The sequence below is a fragment of the Sminthopsis crassicaudata genome, chromosome 6 (assembly GCF_048593235.1).
Source record: "Sminthopsis crassicaudata isolate SCR6 chromosome 6, ASM4859323v1, whole genome shotgun sequence".
NCBI lineage: Eukaryota > Metazoa > Chordata > Mammalia > Dasyuromorphia > Dasyuridae > Sminthopsis > Sminthopsis crassicaudata.
This window is the reverse complement of record NC_133622.1, coordinates 59,444,671-59,469,812: the sequence shown is the minus strand read 5'-3', so window position 1 is coordinate 59,469,812 and position 25,142 is coordinate 59,444,671. Positions and strand designations below refer to the sequence as shown.

Sequence of the window (25,142 nt, the reverse complement as noted above, 5' to 3'; positions counted from 1 at the left end):
TGTTACTAAAGATAATTCCTACTGTCAGTCTTTTCTTCTCTAAAGGAAACTATGATGTATGGTAGTTAGTTTTGAATTTAGAGTCCAGACTCTGAATAAAAAACAATCTATTTTAGCCTCAGTTTCCGCGTCTGTAACTAGGGATAATGATAGCACCTATCTTTAATGGTTGTTGTGAGGATGAAATATGATAATAAATATAAAGAGCTTTGGAAACCTTAAAGGGGGATGTGAGTGGTAGCTTTTATTATATTTACACATTTCTATCACTCTATTCAAAGAAAGTACATCAAATACAGAAAGAAGACAATCCTGGAAGGGAAAGAAGTGAGAAAGGAATAGCTGATGGCTGAAATATTGAAGGAAGGTTCCATAATTGAAGAAAAATATAGTTGACTTTTTTCTCTTAAATATTAACACAGAATCCTAAATATATCAAAATATAGGAAAATAATTTTAAACATTTATATTATTGTACAATTTTCTCTACAAGCATCTGATGGTCTTGAAAATAAAACAAAATAATGAAGGCACACTGTGAAGAACCGATTAGGAGAATTTGGAAAGCTTCCCAGATTTCCTATCTTGCCTCCCAATCATTTTTTTTCTTCTTTCTTTCCATGCTAAGGGGAAATGGTATTATTTTGTAGATGGATACAAAGCATTAACGGGAACTAAACTGAAAAGAGAGCTTCATTCTTTAATAATGCTACTGTTCACCTAACATTTTGGGGATAAGGAGATTTCAAGTTAAAAGGTATTTTTCCTGCTAGTAAAGTTAATCATGGAAAAGGAACTAAATATTATTTTCTCTTTCAGATGCCTAATATATTTGAATTTGAGTTCCAATGGAGGCTATACCTACTCCACTATTCTAATATTAAATTTTGTGATCTCATTGATTATTACCTCCAATGATGTATCTATGTGACCCTAGGCAAGTTATGTAATCCTTTTTGCCTCAGTTTTCTCATCTCTAAAATAAGCTAGAGAAGGAAGTAGCAAACCATTTCAATATCATTACCAGGGAAAACCACAATGGAATCACAAACAACTGGACATGACTGAACAAAAGAAAAAAAATTTTTTTTGAGCTTCTCCTTTCATTTACCACAGGAATAATATTCCTTCAGACATTACTTTCATTCTGATCCTTGAAAGGAAGTAAGGACAGGTATGACTCCTAATAATAAATAAAATAAAAGAAAGGAAATTTATCAAAGGCTACTAAATTAATTATATTTGAGGGAAGTGACTCCACTTGTCTACTTACCAAGTTCCTTTCACCTAAACCATGCTCTCTAACTCATTCTTTAAATGGGCAATTTAAGAGAAACATGATTGACAGGGCAGATTTTCACCAATTTTGAGTGAGTCATAATTCTATTTATCAGTAAAATTCATTTGGTTCATATTGAGTAAACATCTACACACACACACACACACACACACACACACACAAACACACACACAGGAGGGGGGGGAGAAAGGAAAAACCTCTTTAGTGCTCTCTGTGTAGTTGACCATAACAAAAAGTTTGTGATGACTTTTTTTTTTTTAATTTGACCTTTATTAGTATTTAAACTGTTATTTGTAAATGAGCTAAGGGACCATAATGGCCTGAAGCTCAAATTTTCTAACATGGTCTTCCATGCTTAAACTGTGTTTCTTTGTACTCATATTTCCCCAGATTGTAATAAAAAAAAAAAATTAAATTTATTCCTTTAAACATTCAATGATTCACGCACAAGCCAGGCATGATCCTACATCTTTAATTAAGTGATTTAATTTTCATATTTATGCCACAATTAATTTTTTTCCAAAACTATACAATTTCCATCTGAAAGTTATTTTTCATATACATATTTTAGCAGTTTTTTATAAAGCAAAAGTCCTTTCTCCTATTCCTTTCAAGCTTCAAGATGTTCATCTATAATATCTGTACTCTGAATTCCTTGATAGTTGATTTAAATGTTTTTAAATATAGTTTTCCTTTCTTTTTTTTCAGAACTAAACTACTCCACATTGAAAAAGGGCCTTGGAGAAGCCATCCATTATATTGGTACAGATGACGAATGACTTTTCTGCATTAACTCCATATGACTTCTACACAGTATCCACCCCCACTTTCCTATAATGGAAGAACTGATGGTGGGAGTAACAACAGCAATGGTGATATTGATCTTTGGCACTCCCTGGAATAGTGATGGTCCTAGGCCATCCCAGAGGATGTACACCAAAGTGTCTACAGAAATTTTCAGGGGTCCATGTGATTAAAAGCTAAAGGATTTGTGTTTGGAATAATAAAGAAGTTGCCTTATTGACCAGTTGAGCTATTAGAGCCATTTACTTGGTGGATCTTTAAAAGGGAGTGACCTGCCCTCTGGCTCTCTTCCCTTCCCTTTAGGCAATCTCATCAGCATTATTTGAGCCTCTGACTTGGGAAATGATGGGGAGGAGTATTAGAATCTTCCTTCCTCCTCCTATCACTTTTCCTTTCCCAACTTGGTTGCATGGTGGCTGTGAATCCATCAAAGATAAACCAAATACTGTCTGGAGGAACCTTGAGACAAGATCTCAAATGAGAAGAAAAGAGCAATTATGGATCACACTTTTATTGACAAAAAAGGTGAATCTGACCACAAACTTTACACTGTAAAATTTACTCCATATGGGAGAAGGGAGTAAATAACTCAATGAGATCATCAGGGAGAGACCACAGTTGGGCAAGTGGTTGATTAATAGGAACTTTGGTTTTTCAGCTAGTTGTTTGTTGCTTTTTTTTTTTTTTTTTTTTAATTTGTATGATGTGGCCTACTATTAAACATATAAAATTGCTAACTCTATTACAACAACCCAATTAAATGAAAAAGTGAATGAGGTGGAGACAGTCCTAACAATTGAGTAAGGTTTCACCCACTCCAAAATTGTATAGGCTTGAACTAACACCTATTAGGACACACCCACCTCCCTTCCTGCTATTTTTCCATGGCTTAATTCACTTGCTACCTCCACCTAAACCAAATATGGGCAGCTAGGCTCTTATTCGCTAAAGCTCATTTTCCTGTCTCTGAGGTAGATCCCCCCCCTCTAGAATGTAAGACCCCTTCCTTCAGCCAATGAGAATGAAGATCAGTGGTGGGAGGGAATTTTTTGCATTAGTAACTATTTAATCTGCTGTTCTGTCTTTTTAAGGCGACTCCTTCCTTGGATTGCTTGTTCTACTTGAGTGACACTAGCTTTTCAAGAGAATAAACCTTCATATTCTCCTAGAGACATTTCTAGCTATTTTATTATATGGTGGTTACTCACCTCTCCATCTGAGTCACACAAAAGTTATGTTAAAACAATAAATATCATGTATTACATAATTCTTTAAGATATTTAAGGTGTTTTACAAACATTTGATCCTCACAACAACCCCTTAAAATAGGTACTATTATAATCCCCATTTTATTGAAGATCAAAGAGGGTAAATAGTTTATAGGTACTCAGCTAGTAAATATTGTACATGAGGAAGAGAAGCAGATTATTTTCATTCCAAATCCAGCCTTTATCCATTATCCTGGATGCTTCTGAATAATTATCTCTTGCCAAAAGATTAATTAGGCTGAAATAATATATCCAAAGATGATATAGAAGTTTATATTCCCCCACCTCTAATTCAAAACTCTCTATCACCAACATGCTTCATCACTTTCATATACCTGTTTATCCATATGTGCTTAAAAATTAGTTAATACAAAAAAAAAAAATAAATTAGTTAATACATGCATAAAAATAAAGAACATAAAAATATGGCAATTATTATAAATCAAATAGCAAAAATTGCATAGCTAATTAACTTGTAATTATTTACATATATTTTTGTGTTCCTTTGTCTTTTTCATGTATGTAGGCATATTTGATTTCCCCAACTAGACTAAGTATTCTTCAAAGCAGAAAACATAGCCCTCCAACTGTTAAAAAGAATAGAATATGAGGATGTCCATACTGATGAGGTCACAATACATAAATGATTTAAGAATTTCCTTTAAAAGTGTATTAGTTTGGATAATCTGTTAAAAAAAAAAATTACCCCATATCAATATTATAGTACTTAAATGTTGGCAAAGCATTTTTTTTTTTTTACCAAATAACATTAGAATGCTGCTCATAAAACCAAATAAAACTAGAACAAACAAACAAAAATCAAAACCTTGTTTTATGGACAGAATTCTTAAATACAAATAGTTCTTTTCCTGGGAATTACCACCATTTTCAAATGAATTGCTTAAGATTACATATTAGAATGAACTTTTCAGAGATTGAGAACTAGGCACAAAGACTAAGACACTTCATAGTTAAAATTCATTAATATACTTAAATAAAATGATGAGAAAAAATTGGAGGGGGCAAGATATAGCAAGAAAATATTAGAGAAATTATCATAATCTTCACATGAGAACCTATCAGCCTATATATGCAAATTCCTTATCAAGACTGTCTTCAAAATAATGTGTGAGCTTCTGAAATAATTCGTTATTGAATTTGAATTCATATGGAAAATTACTGATAATGAAAGAATATCCTCTATTCTCCAAGTAGAGGATAAATACCAATATTTACTAATATTGCCACTAAGTGAAATGTGTAAAAAAACAAACTAGCTTTCCCATTAAAAGACTGACTAGTCTTAGCAATATATTTGTTATTTTATACCTTGTTGTAGAATTTAAGACAGTTATAATATGTTAATGTAAAATGCCTTGCATATCTTTATCTAAATGAATTATTCATTCATATGTGCCAACATTGTATTTTCATAAACAGTATGTCAGAAATGTTTCTTTAAAATGTTTGCAAGTTGGGGGGGAAATGGAAATTCTCATACTAAGCTACAGAAAATAGAAGCAAAATCTGTTCTTTTTTATTTAGAGAATTTCTGATTTCATAAGACCTAAGTATTGGAAGAGAGTGCAGTATCTAAACACTGTAACCCATACTTTCATAAGAATTTGCTCTCTAAAAAACCTAACAAATGGTCATCCAGCTTTGTTTGAAGTCCTCCAGTAAGGTGAAATATGCTAGTACCTAGTGTATCCCATCATACTTTTGAGGTGTTCTGCTTGTTAGGAAGGCACTTTTTATATTTAACTATAATCTGCCTTTTTCCAATTTCTACCCATTGTTTCAAAATACATATGACAACACATTTTCAAACAAGCTATTATGAAGGACAACTAGGGCAAAATGTCAGAAAAGAAACATATATTTGAGAAATAAGATTGAGTAGCCATCTATCAAGAGGAGGGCAAGAAGTATTCCATCTTCTGGGGGACCAAAAATGAAATACAGTACAATCTTTGCCTTCAAGAAACACCTCAGTCTATACAGAATAAAAGAACTTTAATGTTTTAATAAATTTGTATTTATATCCTATGGCTGCATCCAACAGTGCATACCACAATCCATCTATATACTTGCTCATCCTATGTGATCTGTCCATGTCCTCTGATTAAAGCCCCAAATTAGATCCACTCAAAAAGCTGAGTTCTTTCATCTAAATCTGTTAACATTTCATGTATAGTAATGGAATGTCCCATTTATATATAAACCAAGCTTCTTTTCTGGGAATGCATCTCTATGATAATATTCTTATAATGATTTCTCCTAAGTCATTTAATAATAGTAATATGTTGCAAGGTAGACATGACCAATATGAATCTACCATTAGCAATTAATGAAATAATTAAGTACAATTGAATTAATTAAAAATTAAATTGAATATAATTAAAGCATAATAAAAAGTAGAGCATGATCAAAGAGAGATACAAAGAAATTTAGGAAATTATGAGTAGGACAAATCACTTTCAGCTGAGGAGATCAATAAGGCTTCTGTTATAAATAAGATAGCACTTGAATCTACTCTTGAAAGCTGAGACAAATTTTAATGGTAAAAGATAAAGATTAAATCCAATCTGAGCAAATGGACACATGTGAGAAATAGTATAATGCAAGGGGGAGCAGTTAGTGATATAATTTGATTGAAAGGTTAAATATATGGAAAATTTATGAAAGGGATTAATATAAAAAGAGACCAGAGATGGGTTGGAGAGATAACTATGTAAGGCCTCAAATGTCAAACAAAGAAACCTTTATTTTATCCTTTATGCAAGAGATTACTAGTGAAAGAACTTGAATGGCAGGGTGACAAATCAGAATATTCAAAAGATAATTTTAGCAGGTATATGAAGGAAGAGTAGGAAAAAAAATAGATGTAAATAGAGAAATGAGTGATAATACTATTTCATTAGTTTAAGTGAAAAAAGCCTTGGGCCTGAGAGAGTCTTGTGGTCTAGAGATACTGTAGGAATGTAGGAATGGAATTGATAGGACTGAGTTACTTGTTGGATTTCTGTGCTGACAGGAAGAGAATAATGAAGATTAGAGTAAGATTTAGAATATGACTGACTGGGAAGATGGTAATATTGATAGAATATAAGCAATTTGAGAGGCAGGGGATGTTTAGGGTAAAGATGATGAATTCATTATTGAATAGGATAATTTTAAAGTAATGGCAGAAGTATACAGGTCAAAGATAGGATAGAAGTTCAGATGAGTTATTAAGACTAAATATATTCATTTGGTAGAAATCTCTACAAAGTTAGTACCTGAACTCAGAGGAATAGTTGTGACAAATATACCTATATAGCATATGCATACATATATGTGTAAATGTGCAAATGTATTTATTTATTTATCAATGATTATGAAATTAATTGGTTAGAGACTATGCTTTTCAAATTTTCAAGTTTCATAAGACATGGAAAGATACTTAACATGTTGCATGACAAAATCAAGATTCAAAAAGATCTTGACAGGCTAGAAAAGGTGCCAAACTCTAATAAGAGACCAGTTTGATTGAAAAAGTATATTGCCATCTTGAGTCAACAATGTAATATGACAGACAAAACCAATATACTTTAAAGTATTCATTAAGAGAGGGAGAGTTTCCAAGATAGGAATGGCCCCTCTTTACTCAGCATTGGTTAGATAACATTAGTCAATCCACAAGTATTTATTAAGTGCTTTATATGAGCCAAATATTGTTCTATGGGTATGCAAATACAAATAATGAAACAATCCCCTCTCCCAAGTAACTTACATTTTAATGTACATTACATATTATATTAAGCAATTAAATAATTATTTTGTTGTTTATAAGTCACTTCAGTCATCTTTTATTCTTGGTGACCATTTAGGGTTCTTGACAAAAAAAAAAAAAAAAAAAAAAAAAGAGTGATTTGCCATCTCTTTGATTTGATCTTTTTATAGATGAGGAAACTGAGCAAGGGCCTTCTCCAGTATATATGTAATCAAAGATGGAGTTCAGATTAGGTAGGAGGGCTAAATATATTGATTTGTTAAAAAATCTCTATAAAGTTAGTACCTGGGCTCACAGGAATAGTTGAGATTGCTAAGGGAAAAAGCAAAGAGAGAGAAGTTAAGCCTCAGTGCAGATCTTTATGTAGCCCTACCCTTCAAGGAGAAAGAGGAGGATTATGTAATGTTTATGGGGACAAAGTAGAGATTGTCAGTAAGGAGAAAAAAAAACATAAAAAGTATCCTAAGAATCAAAGGAAGATATCATCTAAGATAATGATGATAACTGCTACATAAAAGTAGTGTCTGAGACTGAATTTGACTTCAAATCTTTTTGATTCCAAGCCTACCATTCTAACCACTGTGTCACCTGGAAGGATATTGTATAAATATATGAACTATAAATATGAAGATTAACAAAACAAAGTAGTTAAATACAAGGTAGTTTCAGAGGGAAAGCTTTGTGTTTGAAGGGTTTGGAGAAGTATTGTTGAATGTTATGATTCATTCTCAGTTCCTCATTTTAGGAAAAAGTATGCTAAAATGAAAAGCACAAAAAAAAAAAAAAATAAGGACCTTCAAGGCTATCTCATGTAAGGATGACTTGAAAGAATTAGTGAAGTTTTACTTCTAGAAGAAACAGTTTAGCATCACTGCATTTTTTAATGATATTGATAAATTGGAAAGCATCCAATAAGGATAGGATCTTCAGCACCATGACATAAAGATCCATTGAAGTAACTGGCTATATTTCACTTGAAGAAGAAAAAGTTTAGCAAGTATGTGATAGATTCCTTCAAATATTTGAAGAGCTATAATATAGATAGCGGATTAAATTTGTTCTATTTCCTCTCAAAGGATAGAAGTATAAAAATATTTCTAACAGTTATTCACAAGAAGGCTGTACTGTCTGGATGGGAATTGGGATTCCCTCACTTGTTATACTAGTTTCTCTAAGTAAAGAGTGGCCATATTGTTTATACAATGGGATATCTTCTGGAATCATTCCAAAATCAGCCCTAATCCAAAACCTAATCCAATTGTTAAAAAAATAAAATAAAATAAAAGTAATGAACAACAGAGATGCAATTTCACCCTTGCTGAGATTCTATTAGCTCTCTACAGCTTTTCTGTGGGATTTTGCCTTAACAATGAATGATAGACTAAGCTATACTTCTTAAGTCTCCTGCAGCTCTAAGTTCTCCAGATCATTTGAACTAATGTAGGAAGGCTCTTACTATTTTCTTGGAATGTTTTTCCATTTATCTAGAATGTTACTAGTTACCTTACTATATATTCCTATTCTTATATATTTCCTATAAAATGTAGAATCTAGAAAACTTTCTGTTGTTGAAATAAAGTGAATGTCTTTTAAGATGGAATCATTTCTAAATGTTGGAAAGGATGTGGCAAAACTGGGGCATTAGTGCATTGTTGGTGGAGTTGTAAAATGATCCAACTATTCTGAAGACCCATCTGGAGCCTTGCCCAAAGGACTATAAAACTGTGCATATTCTGTGACCCAGTAGTGTCATTACTGTATCTGTATCCCAAGGAAATCATAAAAAAGAGAAAAGCACTAACAAGTACAAAAATGTTTGTAACAGCTCTTTTTGTGGTACCAAAAAATTGAAAATGAGTGGATGCCCATCAATTGTGGAATGGCTAAATAAGCTGTGGTATATGAAGGTAATAGAATATTATTATTCTGTAAAAAATGATGAACAAACAGATTTTAGGAAGGATCCATGAAAGCTGATGCTGAGCAAAATAAGCAGAACTAGAAATACATCGTGCACAATAACAGCAAGAATGTGTGATGATCAACTTAAAATACTTGGTTTTTAGCAATTCAGTGATCCAAGCTAATCCCAATAACCTTTGGACAGAAAATGCCACATGCATCTAGAAAAAGAACTAAGGAGACTGTATATAAATCAACACATGCTATGTTCACTTTTTTTTTTTTTTTTTTAACTCTCCCATGTTTTTTTTTCCCTTTTGCTCTGATTTTTCTTTCCCAAACTGATTCAGAAATGCAACATGCATTAAAAATAAATAAATTGGGGCAGCTAGGTTGTGCAGTGGTTAGAGCATCAGCCCTGAAGTTAGGAGAATCTGGGCTCAAATCTGACCTCAGATACTTAACACTTCCTAGCTGTGTGATCCTGGGCAAGTCACTCAACCCCAATTGCCTCAGCAAAGATAAATATATTTGTTTTTAAATGAAAATTCCAAGAAATAAGAAAAAATAATCATTTCCTTCATTGTATTTGTATAATTTATGTATATGAAGTCTTCAGGAAGAACTAGCATGTGTGATGTGAGATCTTGCACAGCCCATTTCATTTATCTTTAGTGTCTACCTGTCACCAACTCTCACTTGTGGCTACAAGAATTTGTCATGTGCAGTGATCACACTCTGGTAAAGCCATCTCAACAGATGGGCTAAACTAAGTTGAGAGTAAACAAATACCTATTTGTGAATTGTGAATGTGTTCTCCATGTGAAGACTTTTCTAGATGGAATGGATGAATGAGAACAATTTATTAGAGTGGCTATGAAGTAGGCCAGAGCAAGGCATTGTGGGGCACTTAGGTCTTGGTCAAACATCAAAGATACCAAATCATCAATGTATTTGGGGCATCCACATTTGTCCTGACTATTGTCTTGCCACTGGAATTCAATAACTATGAAAGGGAGACCAGGCTGATAACTTTGTGCAGTTCTGTCTCACTTAAATCCAACTCATCCTCAAGTCAAGACATTGCTGCATGGTGTTCCTGGTTCTTTTTTAAAATAAAGGATGAACAATTCCAAGCATTTAGAATGCTTTCTGGAGGAGCATACAAATATTTGTTAATTAGTTGATTGGGTTTCTCCAAATAAGCTTCATTTGACTAAATCTTCCAGAGTATCTTCAAGAATATAGAATAATTCAAGAAAAAAAAAAAAAACTTGAATACATAGACTAAATCTGTACCAAAGGAACTCTGTTAAAGTAAATTCACCTCTCTTTGTCTTTTACCTGCAAAGTAAGGAATTCCCTTCAAACTCCGATTCATCTTTTTTTTTTTTTTTTTTTTTTTTTTTTTTTTAAGTGGGGCCAAATTGATTGTCTCCTGAGTAGCAATCATAACTTCTTCATGGATTTGTTATTGTCCTGACTCACCATGAAGTAGATTACTAATAACTACTATTAGGATGAGCCTACATTATAAGGAAGCTGCTCTAGATAATTATCATTGGACGAGACCTGTTATATATTAGGACCTTAATAAATATATGTTGAATGAATTAGAAGTTTCAGCTGAATTTCCATTGAAACACATGTGCTCATTTGGCATTGCTGATATAAAACTACTTTCAGAAGAAGAAAAAAAAATGATGTGCCTATATCAGATGTGTTTAACTCTACTAAAGAATCCTGAATCTCTGACAAATTGGAAGAGGGAAGCAGAAGCTTCTGTTTTAAAGATTTGGAATCCAACTAACTAAATTACCCTCTAGCTGTATAATACAGCTGGTAAGTATACATATTTCATTTAGACTCTGGTCCATTTTCTAGAGTGATGAACTTTTATGATAGGTGCTAAGCAAATGCATAAATTTGAAAAGATGTAAAAATGAAAGATTTGTAATGATAAATGTAATTCACTGAAATCCTTTTTTTAAATGGAGGAATTTTTTAGTCTGTTAGTGTGCTACTCAAAAATGATAGTATACAAGGAGAATGGACCTATGATTTCTTTATTATATGGAAGTTCTGATGAAAAAGCTCCCTCTATCAATGACTCTTAGCAATTCCTTTGAAATTTATAATCTTTGAGAGTTAAAGTACTAAGAAATCAAATGACTTGTCCGGGATTTACTCAATCAGTATGAGTGAGATTTGGGAATTGAGCTAAAATCTATGTGACTTCAAGGTCAGATCTCAATCCACTCCAGTCATAACAAACTCCAATAGAAAGGGGCCACTAAACCATCCCTATGGATCCTTGTAGGCTATATAGTGATTTAGGAAAAAAAAAAGAAGAAGAAGAAGAAGAAGAAGAAGAAGAAGAAGAAGAAGAAGAAGAAGAAGAAGAAGAAGAAGAAGAAGAAGAAGAAGAAGAAGAAGAAGAAGAAGAAGAAGAAGAAGAAGAAGAAGAAGAAGAAGAAGAAGAAGAAGAAGAAGAAGAAAAAACACATGACTATTATCTATTGGGTTTTTATTTTTTATTTCACAATTATATTTTATTTTGGGTTCAAGCTGTAACTTGAACTCTACCATAGAGTTTGGTAAATCTATACTATGTAATGCTTCCCTTCCTCTCCCCATCTAGCTGTACCTACAACATAGTCCTCATAAATTCTGTAATTTACTAAATAGTAAGCTTAACAAAGGATCAAGGATTTAACTTTTAAAAAATTGTAACCTTTGCTATTTAAATTTTGATTAGTGGTCATTTTCTACCTGATTCTGACTAAATTAGCTATTTATAAATGTCTTCCAAATTGAAAAGTATTTTGCAACAGGGAAACTAACCATTCTTGCTGAATAATTTTGTGTTTTAAAATCACCTGACCTCAGGGATATCTTTGTGAAATAATACTTCTCCTGCTGCCCCTTTCTGAATGAAACTGTATGAATTTATTTTAATTTTAGAAATCTTGAATATAGACCTAAATAGCATGTAGAGGCAGAGTGGATAGACTAGAGGTGGAATAATGAAGCTCTGAGTTTAAATCTATGCTCCAACTCTTAGGAACTTCGTGATCTTGAACAAGCCCTTTATTTTCCCTGACTCTCATACATTCACACATTAAGCAGGGTGCTTAAATAGGAGGTTATAAACTTAAAGATAGATAGATAGATAGATGACAGAGATAATTATATTTCAATATAATTAGTTTACTTTGTGATCCTATGTACTTTATTTATAAATACTAATGATAAAAGTGATGTGAAACTTTCAAAATAACATGAAAAAGATTAAGAACCCATTATCTTAAAACAACCTATTAAATTATAGGGAGGTTCTCTTCTGACTTGAGAGAGAACATTCTTCACAATCTCAGGAATCATTGATGTATTATAGACTTCTAGAATGTAAGAACCTTTAATCCAGTGGAGTGTGTGCGTGTGTGTGTGTGTGTGTGTGTGTGTGTGTGTGTGTGTGTGTAAGAGAGAGAGAGAGAGAGAGAGAGAGAGAGAAGCAGATACATATGGAAAGAAACATAGACAGAGACACACAAAAGGGGACAGAGACAAAGACAGAGAAACAAACAGGTCTACAAGTCAGGCTCTAGAAAACCAGGCTAGAGTGTTTTTCTTTCCTGTTCCTTGAAGTGAATAAATGAACTTCTCTCTCTAGCCTCACTTTGTATGTGCATCTTGAGAGAACTGTTCAAGAGCCACCTTTCAATACTATTGCTTTATTATCTTAAATGCTTTTAAAAACTGTGTTCTTTTGTTGCATGACAAGAGATATCCTTTCGTTGTGTAGTTGTTGAATTTCCAGGCTGTTTTTAATAGCATTGGACTTTATGGTTTGGAACAGACAAGAATCTCCTCTGTTTCCCTTTTATCTTCCTTCCTGTGATAAGGGAGAATGTGGATGCATTAAGCAAAGCCTTGCCACATCTGTCAGCCAAACTCTGAGCTCCCCTCCTGTGCAAAGGAGCCCCACGCCTGTCAGACAGCTCTCTGTGGATGTGAGGGTTGCGGCCTGGGGTTTCTATCTCCTCCCTCACATGTAGCCTCCTCATCCCGCTGCCAGTCGTAGTTGACAGATGGAGGAGATGATTCCATCATCAGATTGCGGCCCTGTTCTACCACTTGGGGCCAGGTGTCACTCTTCGGGGAAGGGAATTAAAGCTTTTTTTGTCAGAGTGGATTTCTCTTGTTTCACTTAACATCTACTCACCTTTTGGTATTAAAAAGGAAAAAAAAAAAATACAAACTGATAAGGCTGTCCCCCAGGCAGAATTTTCACACTACCCAAAGCAGCCACTGTAGTTGGAAAGGGCCTTCAATAACTGTCAAAAACTGACATCACTGTGTAAAGAGCTGTTCATTTCGATATCTCATTTCGGATTGATGTACGTGCCACTTTTATATCCTTCAGCTCAATATAACATTTGCCCTTTCATGTTCTCGGTTTAAGCTATTGGGAATTTAAAGCTATTTCAAAGCATAATTACAGCAATCTGCATATAAAAGGCTATATGTCCTACAGAGGGCTCCATAGAAAAGCAAAGTCTTTCAAAGAAGGAAATGAGAAGTAAATCCCACAACTAAGATTCAGGGGAGTTAATACATTTTTTCATCTGATGAGAACAGTCTAAGAGGGCTGGCAAAGCCAGTCAAAGATTAACCAAGTCACAGGTCACTCAGAGGCAGGCTTTTTGGGAGGGAGAGAGGGAGGTGGGAAAGAGTGGCTGAAAGTTAATAGGAATGAAGGAATGGAAGGTGGTAACAAAGATTACATATAGACATAGAAAGATTTAATATACACACATACATAGTTATACATATATACCATGTGTGTATGTGTACATGCATATGCCACATGTTGGTCTATTGCAAATAATACACATATGGTAGTTTTTAAGTTAATTACATTGCATATGTATATGTGTCTGCACATTACACACATGTACATGCATGTATGAGCATACATGAACATATATATATGCATGTTATTATACACATATTTCTTCAGCGAACTGAAATCCAGGAGAGGTTAAATGAATATGTATGTATATGTACATGTATATATTTTATGTGCATATATATGCAAGTACATGCATACATAGTAGATGTAGATATTTTGTGTAAATGTATATGTGTATATTGCCTTTTCTAAGTATATATACATGCTTGTACATGTATACATGAGCACATGTGTGTGTGTGTACATACAGATAAATGTGCTTTTTAAACACACACACATATTTCTTCAGAAAACTAAGGTCCCAGGAGAGGTTAAATGATTTATGTGTTTACATGTACATGTATATATTATATATTTGTATATGTGCAAATGCGCGTATATATAAGACACATATATGTAATTGTGTGTATGTGTATTTACATGTATATACATGTAAATACACATACACACAATTACATATATGTGTCTTTTATACATGTACATATTTCTTCAGGAAACTGAGGTTCAGGAGAGGTTAAATGATTTAACCAGTATCACATAGGTTTTATCTCATAGAGCTGGGATTTGGTTGATATTTTTGACTCCAGATACAGCATTCTTGTCACTATACTGGGCTGCAGCCCACATTAATACTGATTAATTTAATATTAATAGGCAACAAAACTTCTTACTCACATGATAAGCTTTCATAATAACAGCACCTACAAGAATTGAGAGAAAACTTTTTTATCTCCTTTTTCCAAAAACAAAAACTCTAAAATTTGTGCTCCAGAATTATAAATAGTAATGTTAAACAGCTCTGGAATTTTTGAGGTGTATTATATTTCAACGATATAATTGAAAGAAAAAATGTATCATTCCTTATACAGTAAGAAGAAATTCTACTTCTTTCGTCATTAAAGCAGTTGTATGGGGCTTTTAAACGTATTTTGAAGCATATCTTGAAATCTTTTTTTATTTTTTTTAATGCTAGTCATACATTCTAAAAGTGAACTAAAGGCATTTCACACAGAGCTATGTAGCAACATATGGTAACCCTAGTCCCAAACAGGAAAATGTGTCTGTCTGTGCCAGCTCTTAATTACCAGCTCATTAACACTCAGGTGTCAACTGCTGGTGGCAAAGGCAATGCCCACGCGGCCTGGTTTCTGTCCTGCACAATGTAATTAAATTGACCTCGGCCACTGAAGCTGGAGCAGACTGAGACAACTTGGACACAAGTTTCAGGCACTAATCACACTAGCATCATTTGGTGACTCACCCAGTGTAATGAGGGGAAGAAAGACTCCAGCTAGCATCAAATTGTATTTTCATATATATTAATGACCTAAAGGACAATGAAAGGAATAACCTCTCCTTTGCTCCAGGATGACTGTTACACATATAGTCTGATTTAACACAGCTGATTGAAGTCTTCATTGCCTATTAAGTTATTACCTAATTAGACTAAAAACAAATTTAAACAAAAATAATCGCAATAAATTTAAGCATCTACAAGATAAAGATTTGATTTTTGTTTGCTGTCTGTATTAGAAAAGAAAGATGTGAAAGCACTACTTTATACTTGCTGCCTTCACACCTAGAATGAATCCCTTATTCCCTTACACTTCTAAGAATTCTTGGCTCCCTCTAAGGCAGCCCAAACTCCACCATCTACATGAAACATTTCCTGAGAATTCCAACTGTTGCTGTTTGTTTTCTTTCCCCTCAAATACTTTGTATCTATTTGGTATTGATTCTATATTTACTTATATATGTATTTGTTTATTCCTTCTGATAAAAGATAAGCTCTTTGAGGGCATTAAATATCTAGACGGACAGACAGACAGATAGATGGATGGATGGATAGATAAATGATAGATAGAAGAGAGAGAAGATTTATCTTTTTTTTTCCCCCATAACTCTTATACTCAGCTAGGAAATACCTGAAGATAAATTCCCATTCTTTTGAATTTTCATGCAAATTATATCCTCATTGTCTGAGAGAACTTTTCATATCAGATCTGGTTATGCAGGAGATCTTATAGTCAAGATATTTCCCCCCAAGATACTATGCAATATCTACCATAGGGCCTGCAACTAAGTAAATATTTAATAGATGTTTGTCGAGTCATTGATTGCTAGATGATTTCTCAATTTTGACTTACTGCTGTAGACTTAATGTCATTATTAGCTGCTGCTACTACTACTGCAACATACTTAAAGCCATAATTAACTCTATAAAGAGCATCTGAGTCTAAATATGTTAATTGATTTCCCCAGAGTCCTAGTGTCAAAGGTGAAATTTTAATTTAGCTCTTCCCGGATATGTATTAGTAGATATGTTCTCTAGACAAAGAGAAAATAAAAAAAAATACTCAGTTATATTAAGTTTCATATAAACTTGAAACATTTTCTCCATCACCTTCTTAAACTTAGATAATAATCAAAGCAATAAATCAAACACTCATTTGTAGCATTTGCTGATTTCTAAGTAGCAAAACTCAGACTGAAATTTAACAATTTGCACTCATGAGACAGTTCAAGCTAGTTCTGATATGCCCTTGGTCTTCCTCATTGTCTCATTCACTTTATTGCAGTCTCTCTAATGAGGCAGTATGGTATGGTGTAGCAATTGTTTAAGCACATGTACACTGTGCCATGCAAAAGTCAGTGATATAAGTGGAAATATTAGCAATAGGTATATTTGAAATCAAGAAAATCTGGATGGGAGTTCAATTTCTGACATACATGGATTGCATAACCTTATGCAACTCACTTAACCATTCATTGCTCTAAGAAATCTCAGAGATCATACATTGCAGAGAAGATGATAGCCTACATTAATAAAGAGAACTTTCTTATCAGAGACCAAAGAAATCACAGATCCATTCCCTATTTCTGTGTGTTGTCATTGTGCTAGATACTAGAGATACAAATTAAAAAACAATTACAAAAATTACTCTTTCTTCTGAAGAAATACGTCTGTGTGTATGAATATATATGTATGTATATATGTGTGTGTATACATGTGTGAATATGTGCATAAATATGTATGATTATATGTACACACATATATATATATATATATTAATATATTATATTTATAGGACAGGAATTCTTTACCTTTTGGGGGTCCTAAAATTCTTTAGTAGTTTGGTAAAGGCTATAGGCTCTTTTTTTTAGAATGTTTTTAAATAATTAGAAGAAATACTTATTTCAGTTAGAGGTTAGTAAAAATATGTACTTTTTTTTTGCACATTAACTAATGCATTTCTTGAAATCCATGCAAGAAAACCAGGTTCAGAACCTCTGCCTTAGGACAAGTTGAAGGCAGAGAACAAGACTTTTCTAGGTAGCCCCAGAGATTTTAAGTAGAGCCAAAAAACAGATATTAGAGAAGATGGTATGCTCTTTCTAGTAGTAGTGATAATACTGACTGAATTACTTTTTCCTGAGGGAATTAAAAAGGAGAAAAGAAATAAGAGAGTATGTATACAACAAGTAGACAGATGACAAGTTGATCTGCTGGCTAGAACCTGGTCATTTAATGTTTGGCTCCATGGACTGGGTCAGATAGAAAGAGCTAATGTGATGATTGATTTACTCATCTTCTAGTTTGGGCAGTTCTGTCATGGGGAAAGTATCAAAACTGAGTGGATTAAATCCTCTAGCTGGAGAATTGTATCTCTGGAGTCCTGAATCAGGATTCATGGTTTTTCTGGGAGGAAGAAAAGGTCAGATTGTCAGCAGGCTCAGTAAGACCTGAGTTTACGTCCTGTATGACACATACAGATTGTGGGACCATAGCTGATATTCTCAGTGATACAGGCTACTCTGTAAGGTTATAAATCGTTAAAGAACTGCTAGGGAATTCCATATGCCAATGAAATCACAGATCTGAACAGGAAAAAAAAAAAAGTTCCTAGTCAAAGTTACTTTTATGCTCAATTTGAAAATCCCTGAGGATAAATTCTCATTCTTTTGAACTTTCATATTAACTCTACTTTGATTATTTGGGAAATCTTTACCATTACAAGGTCAAAACTTTTAAGGGAAAGTGATTAGACAGGAGATTTACAATCAATATCTGTTTTTTTTGTTTGTTTGTTTTTGTTTTTTTTGTTTATTTTTTATTTATTTTTTTTAATTTCATAGCTTGAAACCTTAAGTGACAGCATTCCAGGAGGTCTAGCAAAACCAAAAGTGATAAGCCATGGCTTTGTCTGAACCAGAATGGAATTTTGGATCAATTGAACAATCAACAAGCATTTATTAAGCATATACTATCTGTCAAATGTTTCATGTCTGCTTATCCAGGATGTGTCAAGATGACTATTTTATCTGTTTCCAATCTTGACTCTGATATTCATTGGACATTTCTGGTTTTGCTCCCTCCTCCAAATTTGTCCCCTTGTTTTAGATATTTTCTAGCTCAGACAAGGCCTAATTATATTTTGGGAGTGGGGAGGAGAGTAGCCAGTATGGAATAATGGAGAAAAAACATTGCTATGAGTTAAATAACTTAATGAATTAAATATCCTGCAAAACTTTAAATGCATTTTATGATATTAAATGCTATTATTATTTCACTCTTTTCATTTATTTCATTTATTTCAATTTATTATTCATTCCCATTCATTTATTTCATTATTTATTTCATTCAAATAGAAATGATCTTGAAACAAAATGCTTTTCTACTATTATCCATTTAAGGTTTAATATTTGATCAATTTTTTCCACAGGAAAATAGATTTTTTGGGGGGGAGTCTTAGGATGTAAACTTTCCTTTTCAGGCTCAATAAAAGTAGTATCTTTGCAATAACAGATGCTTACTAGTTATGTTACCATTTGCATATCATTTAACCTTTGCCAGCCTTAGTTTACTCTTCTATAAAATGGAAATAATAATATTTACCATACAGGATTGTTGTGAAGATCAAATAAAATAATATATGTAAAGTGCTTTACAAACCTAAAATGCTAAAAACATCATTCTGAAGATAAAATAGGTTCATGAATGTAAACTTTAAAGCACCATACAAATTTAATGTTTTAAAAAATTTGTGTTGTTGTTACAAACTATTAAAGATTAAGCATTATAATAAGAGTCACTGATTAAAAAGAAAATAATACTTAGGACAGCTAGGTGATGAAGTAGATAGAGAACCAGCCCTGAAGTTAGGAAGACTTGAATTCAAATCTGGTCTTAGACATTTAACACTCTAGCTATGTGACCCTGGGCAAGTCACTTAACCCCAAAATCATGGCCTTTGGGGGAAAAAAAGACAACAACCAACAGTGATTCCACCAAGAACAAGAGAGAGATTGAAATAAGAGATAGTTTGACTTTCTTACAAAATACTTGAATATAGTGTCATATTTCTGGCAATTTAGTGGCATGATAGAGCAATGAATCTAGTCAGGAAGTATTGAGTTTAAACCCAGTTTCAAGTCATTTATAAACTAAGTGATCCTGGTCAATTCGCTTTACTTTTGTGATTTTAGTTTTCTCACCTGTAAAATGGAGATCATAATAACAACTACTTCCCAGGTTTGTTGTGATAATGAAATGATATAATGTTTCTAAAGCATTTTGCAAACTTTTAATACTAGCTATTATTTTTTTAATTTAATTTAATTTATGTTTAATACACAATGCTTTATAAATCATATTGGGAAAGAAAAATCAGAACAAAAGGGAAAAATCACAAGAGAGGAAAAAAAGAAGTGAGCTTAATATGTGATGTTTTACATTCAATTTCTGTAGTTCTTTTTCTGCATGCAGATGGCATTTTCTATCCGAAGTTTGTTGAGGTTGTTTTGGATTAGCTATTATTAAGAACATTGAATTAAACATTTTTTATTAAGTTCTTACTACATATCAGATACTGGGGATATAAAGACAAAGGCAGTACCCCTTCTCTTCCAGAAAACTGAATTCTGCTGGGATATATGAGAAAAATTATTTCAGAATGAAGTACCTAATTTCCCACATTGAAAAGAGATATATAAACAATCAATTTTTCACATGATCTGTCTTCATGACAAAAGTAAGAAATTTTAGAACAAAATTGTTTTGTAAGAGTGTTAATAATTAGTTCATGATGTATATCTGTTAAGATTGGAGGATCATAAATACAAACAACTTATGATCCTAGTGATCACTATAGAGCTATACATGCAGGAACTGTGTGCTTATGCATGCATTAATTATTTTATATCACTCCAAAAAATCTGTGTATGCATACTAATTGGAATTAATGAAGCATAGGAAAATGAAACCCCTTTTCTAGGGATTTTAAACCTTTTATTGGTTTTAAAAGCATTAAAAGAAAATTCTTCAACTACAAACACCCACCTCATAAAAATGAAATAAATAATAGCTCTCTATGCTAGAATTCTTCTAGAGGGCTGATTTTCTAAAAACAAATTTTTTGAAAAGGTAATTTTTTTTCTCCACAAAATGTTATACAAGTATTATAGCTAACTCTGTAGGTATTGGGGAAGAGGAGAATTAAGTATATATCTGTTTTCATTTGCTTTCAAGGAAGTTTATAATTATTGTCATTCGTGTACCACTTTCTGTTATTTTTATTTTTATGTATGTCTAATTCATTTATCATAAAATAATGTCTACTCTAGATCATTGTGTCTTATTTCCTTATTAGGCTTGCTTCTCTTTGAAATCAAGGAAAATTGGGGAGGAAATTGTTTTGTTTTGGTTTTTTTACCTAAACTTTGCATCTTACAGCACAGTTCTCTAAATGTTGTTGTACAGTCAGTTGTCATGTCTGATGCTTTGTGACCCTGTGGATCATAGCATATCAAACCTATCCATTGGGTTTTCTCAGTAATCATACTAAAATGATATGCCATTTCCTTCTCCATTGAATTAAGGCAAACAGAGGTTTACTTGCCCAGGATCATATAAATAGTGTTTAAACCTGAATTTGAATTCTGATCTTCCTGGCTCCAGGTTCAATAATCATTGAGCCACCCAGCTGTCTCTATTATCTGAGTATAGTAGGCATTTAAAAAATGTGAATTATATATTTTTTTGCTCTATTCATGCCTAGGAAAACAAATCTTTTTTATCAGTTTAAATAGGCTGTCAGTGTTAAGTTATCCACTTCTTTTATTCTTTTCTATTACGCTCTCATCTAAATAGAAAACAGAGTTATACTTAAGGTCAATATAAAATTTCTCTTTCTTCACTTCAACCCTAATCAACAATCTCCCAAACTTCAATTGTCACAGTTCACAAAGCTTTGATATTGACCTGTTTCAGACAGAACCCAGCCCTCTTACCAGAAGGGACAGTTTCTTGTGCCAGTAGGTAAGAGTTTTATGAAATGCTAATGTGATCATGACTTTACTCCTTGTCATATCAGTATCCATGGCATGATTTTTTTGGCTGTGCTCTGTCCTTTGAATTATTAGCGATCTCATGTAATCAACTTTTCAGTAATCATTTAAATAGCTACTTGAAGAAAACAAAGTTTGGTTTTATTGCCTTTTTTTTTTTTTAACAAAATGTTCTATTTTAATCAATTTAAAAAAAAAATTTTTGGTTCCTGTCCATTTTATTATTTCCCTACATATTTCATTTTTGTTCAACTATTTTCTCTCTTCATATATATATATATATATATATATATATATATATATATACATATATATATATAAATCTATGTGTATATATATATAAATCTATGTATATATATATGTATATATATATATATATAAATCTATGTATATATATATGTATATATATATATATATATATATAAATCTATGTATATACACATATGTATTATACAGAAACATATGCCAAGTTAACCATTTTGTTTTATTTTTTAGTGGTTATACTTCTTTACACAACTCTATACATTATACTACTCCATAAATCTTTATTTGTGAAGTATTGAAGTCTGATCACATCCATGGTTTGTCTCTCCATTAGCTGGATGATATTCATTTTGAATTATTTAAAGAAAATAAGATTTCATAACATGTAGACATATATCAATAGGATGATGAAATTAAAATGAAATTTTTGTTTCTTATTATTGTATTGATTCTAAGTACAGGGGTGCTTTCCTATATTCTGATTGTGTGCTTGCTAATATTTGCAGTTTGTGAAAACAACTCATTTGCTCTACCTTACCTGAGGTGTATTTTTTTTATTGATCCCAATGATGTGAAAAGCTTTATACTTCTTCACCTTGTAAAAGTAAAGAAGAAAAGGTATTGATTTTATCTCAAATTCCCTTGGTTGGGTGAGATGTTAGTTAGAAGGGAAAGGAGTAATATGAAGGTTCCATAATACACCTTATCCAAGCAAATATACCAAATCAGAAATTAATTTACACAAACCAATTCCCTGTAAAAAACTTTCTCAGGGAATATAAGTTCCAGTCCTATTTGAGTGATCTGTCTCCTTGCAGCATACTGACTTGTAGTTGGTATTGGTTCTTTATGACTATAACAGCCAGCAATTAACAAAATCTGGAAGATATAACCAATCTGGAAAGATTCATAGGATTATAATCTCATAGATCTAAGGCCATCAAGTCCACCCTTTCATTTTATAAGCTATAAAAGTTAAATGATTTGACCAAGATCACACAAATACCAACTAGAAGACTGCTTTTGATCTGATTCCACACTGATTTTTTTTTTTCATTGTACTATGCTTTTACTCTTTCTAGGTGAAGAATGATTCTCTCTCTCTCTCTCTCTCTCTCTCTCTCTCTCTCTCTCTCTCTCTCTCTCTCTCTCTCTCACACACACACACACACACACACAGAGAGAGAGAGAGAGAGAGAGAGAGAGAGAGAGAGAGAAGGAAAGTTTTTGAAAAGAAGGCAGATATCAGCTAATATTTTCTTTTGACCAAAGGAACTCATGAGGATCTGTCACTAGGGAACAAAGGGATGGACCCTGGCATTCATAAAGGAATTACCAATATCTACGAATTCATGGAATTTTAAAATATTCAAGTATAAAAGGGCATATATATATATATATATATATATATATAATATATATGTAAAGTAATTCTCAAAGTAAATGTTAGTTATTATTGTTATTATTATTATTATTGTCATAGTTGCCTAACTGAACAGTTAGCAAATGTGAATTTCTATTAAATGCTAAAAAAAAAAGGGAAAATGTATGGGGAAGGCTTAAATTGTTTGGGGAGTTTGTCTATTCAAAGGAAAGTCTAATAGTGATAGCTCCCAGACATATAGTGTAGGAGGCAAAGAAAGTCAGTAAACTAACCTACATAGGAATATACAAGAAACTGAATTTTTACTTTCTTTTATTATGTAGATTTTTAAGCCTAAATTTACTTAAACATCATTATAAGTGGTCATTTTTACCCTAGGATTATTATCATCTAATAATTAAATAGGTCCATTCCTGAATTTAAAGTGTCAGATTTTGACTTGAAATTTCTGAAAATATATAGTGAATAGGAAAGGATCAATTTCTTCAGAATAAATCAAGCTTTTCTATGACCTTCAGTCTTTTCCCCTCTTCCTTCAGGAAGATTTTCAGCAGCTAGAATTTCAAGATTTCTGGCAGGAAAATTTTCTGGTTGAATTGTTACCCCTCTCCCAACACCATTATGCTGTTTCAATTGACATTAGATTTGAAAGCTTTTCTTTCTAAAAATGTGAATAAAAAATGTTTTTTTATCAGAATTTTGTAATTTAAATATGCTTGGAATGAGAACATTTATATTCATATATATGTACCCTTTTTATTTCTATATAGAAGAAAGGCATAGAATGAAAATGAATGATCTCATGAAGTAAATGTTCTAAAGCTTGAATATCTGGTTATGCAGAAGACAGTTGCCCAGGCCAGTCTTCTTCAAATTATTACAAGTAAAGTTGTTTTGAACAATCTATGTTGTGCTTCTCCAAAAGTAGTTCATCGTGAGGCAATGTTACCTTGAGGCTATGATGTTGAAGCTGAAGATACTAAATGAAAAAGTTACTTATCATTTGCTTGGTTTTTATCTTTGGGCCATATCCTGCCACTACTTTTTATTCAATGCCCCCACAGGAGGCAGTGGAAAACCCATGCATGGAAGAATGGCAGAATATGTATCCTACTTTTATTTATTACATATATATATACAGCAGTATAAAATAATATATTACATTTACACTCGTATTTTTATTTATGTATTATAGCATTCACAGTAACAAACACTATAGTTAGAATTAAAACTCATCTTTCAATAGAATACCCTGTTTTCACTCACAGATAACTGTCTCAAAAATGTGTTTAGAGCTGACAATTTCCCTGCTTGCTTTCAGCTCAAGGGTGAATTTTGTTTTAATGTGTTGAAAGTCTGAGTTCTATTTATTCAGAAATTTTTGAGTCAAATGTGAAAGAAATGTGGTTTTTTTTTGTATTGTTTTGTTTTGTTTTTGCATTGTCAATGCAGTATTTGCACATCACTCAAAAACATCTGGACTATAAAACATCAATCTTAAAATAAGACTAGCTCTTAAGAAATAAAAGTCATTTTGCTAAATTTACAAATACTTATAAATAATAACAGTGATTAGATATTCATGCAAGCACACTAAAATTATTAAGATTTTAGTCATGTTATTGCTGCAATACTCTAGTGGCGCCCATCTTCAGCAATCTTATAGAATGCTAGAGTTATAATCTTTGCAAGTTGTGACAGATACAAAACAATATTAACAGCTTCATCATCTACAATGCAAGATTTATGTTCTATTTGAGGTTGAAGCTTAAATACAGTCTAAAGTTTAGGTCTATTCTATGGTGTCCAAATATGATTGTTGTTTTATTTTTTTTTTTCTTTGGATGGATAGAAAGGAACATGAAAACAAAGCAAGGATTATAAGTACAAAGCCTTCATCACCAAAAAGTACACTGTTAATTTCAAGAACCCAATAAACTGTAGAACAAATATATGATACTTTAAAATAATCAAACTGACACTCGTGTAGGAATATTCAAGCTTTTAAAACCCATCTGGAAATTTAATAGAATAATGTACAGCAAGAGTAAATCTACTATTTTACGGTCATCAGCAGTCAAGAACCTGACTAATTTATCATAATTAGAAATAACACTGAATAT

The 25,142-nt window shown here is 32.4% G+C and overlaps 1 protein-coding gene across 2 annotated transcripts in view; it reads right to left on the bottom strand.

Annotated features, from left to right (window-relative positions):
• The window catches only part of PCDH10 (protocadherin 10), a 207,619-nt gene that overhangs the window by 124,276 nt on the left and 58,201 nt on the right, over window positions 1-25,142 (bottom strand). The gene's annotated exons all lie outside the window — the stretch shown is intronic.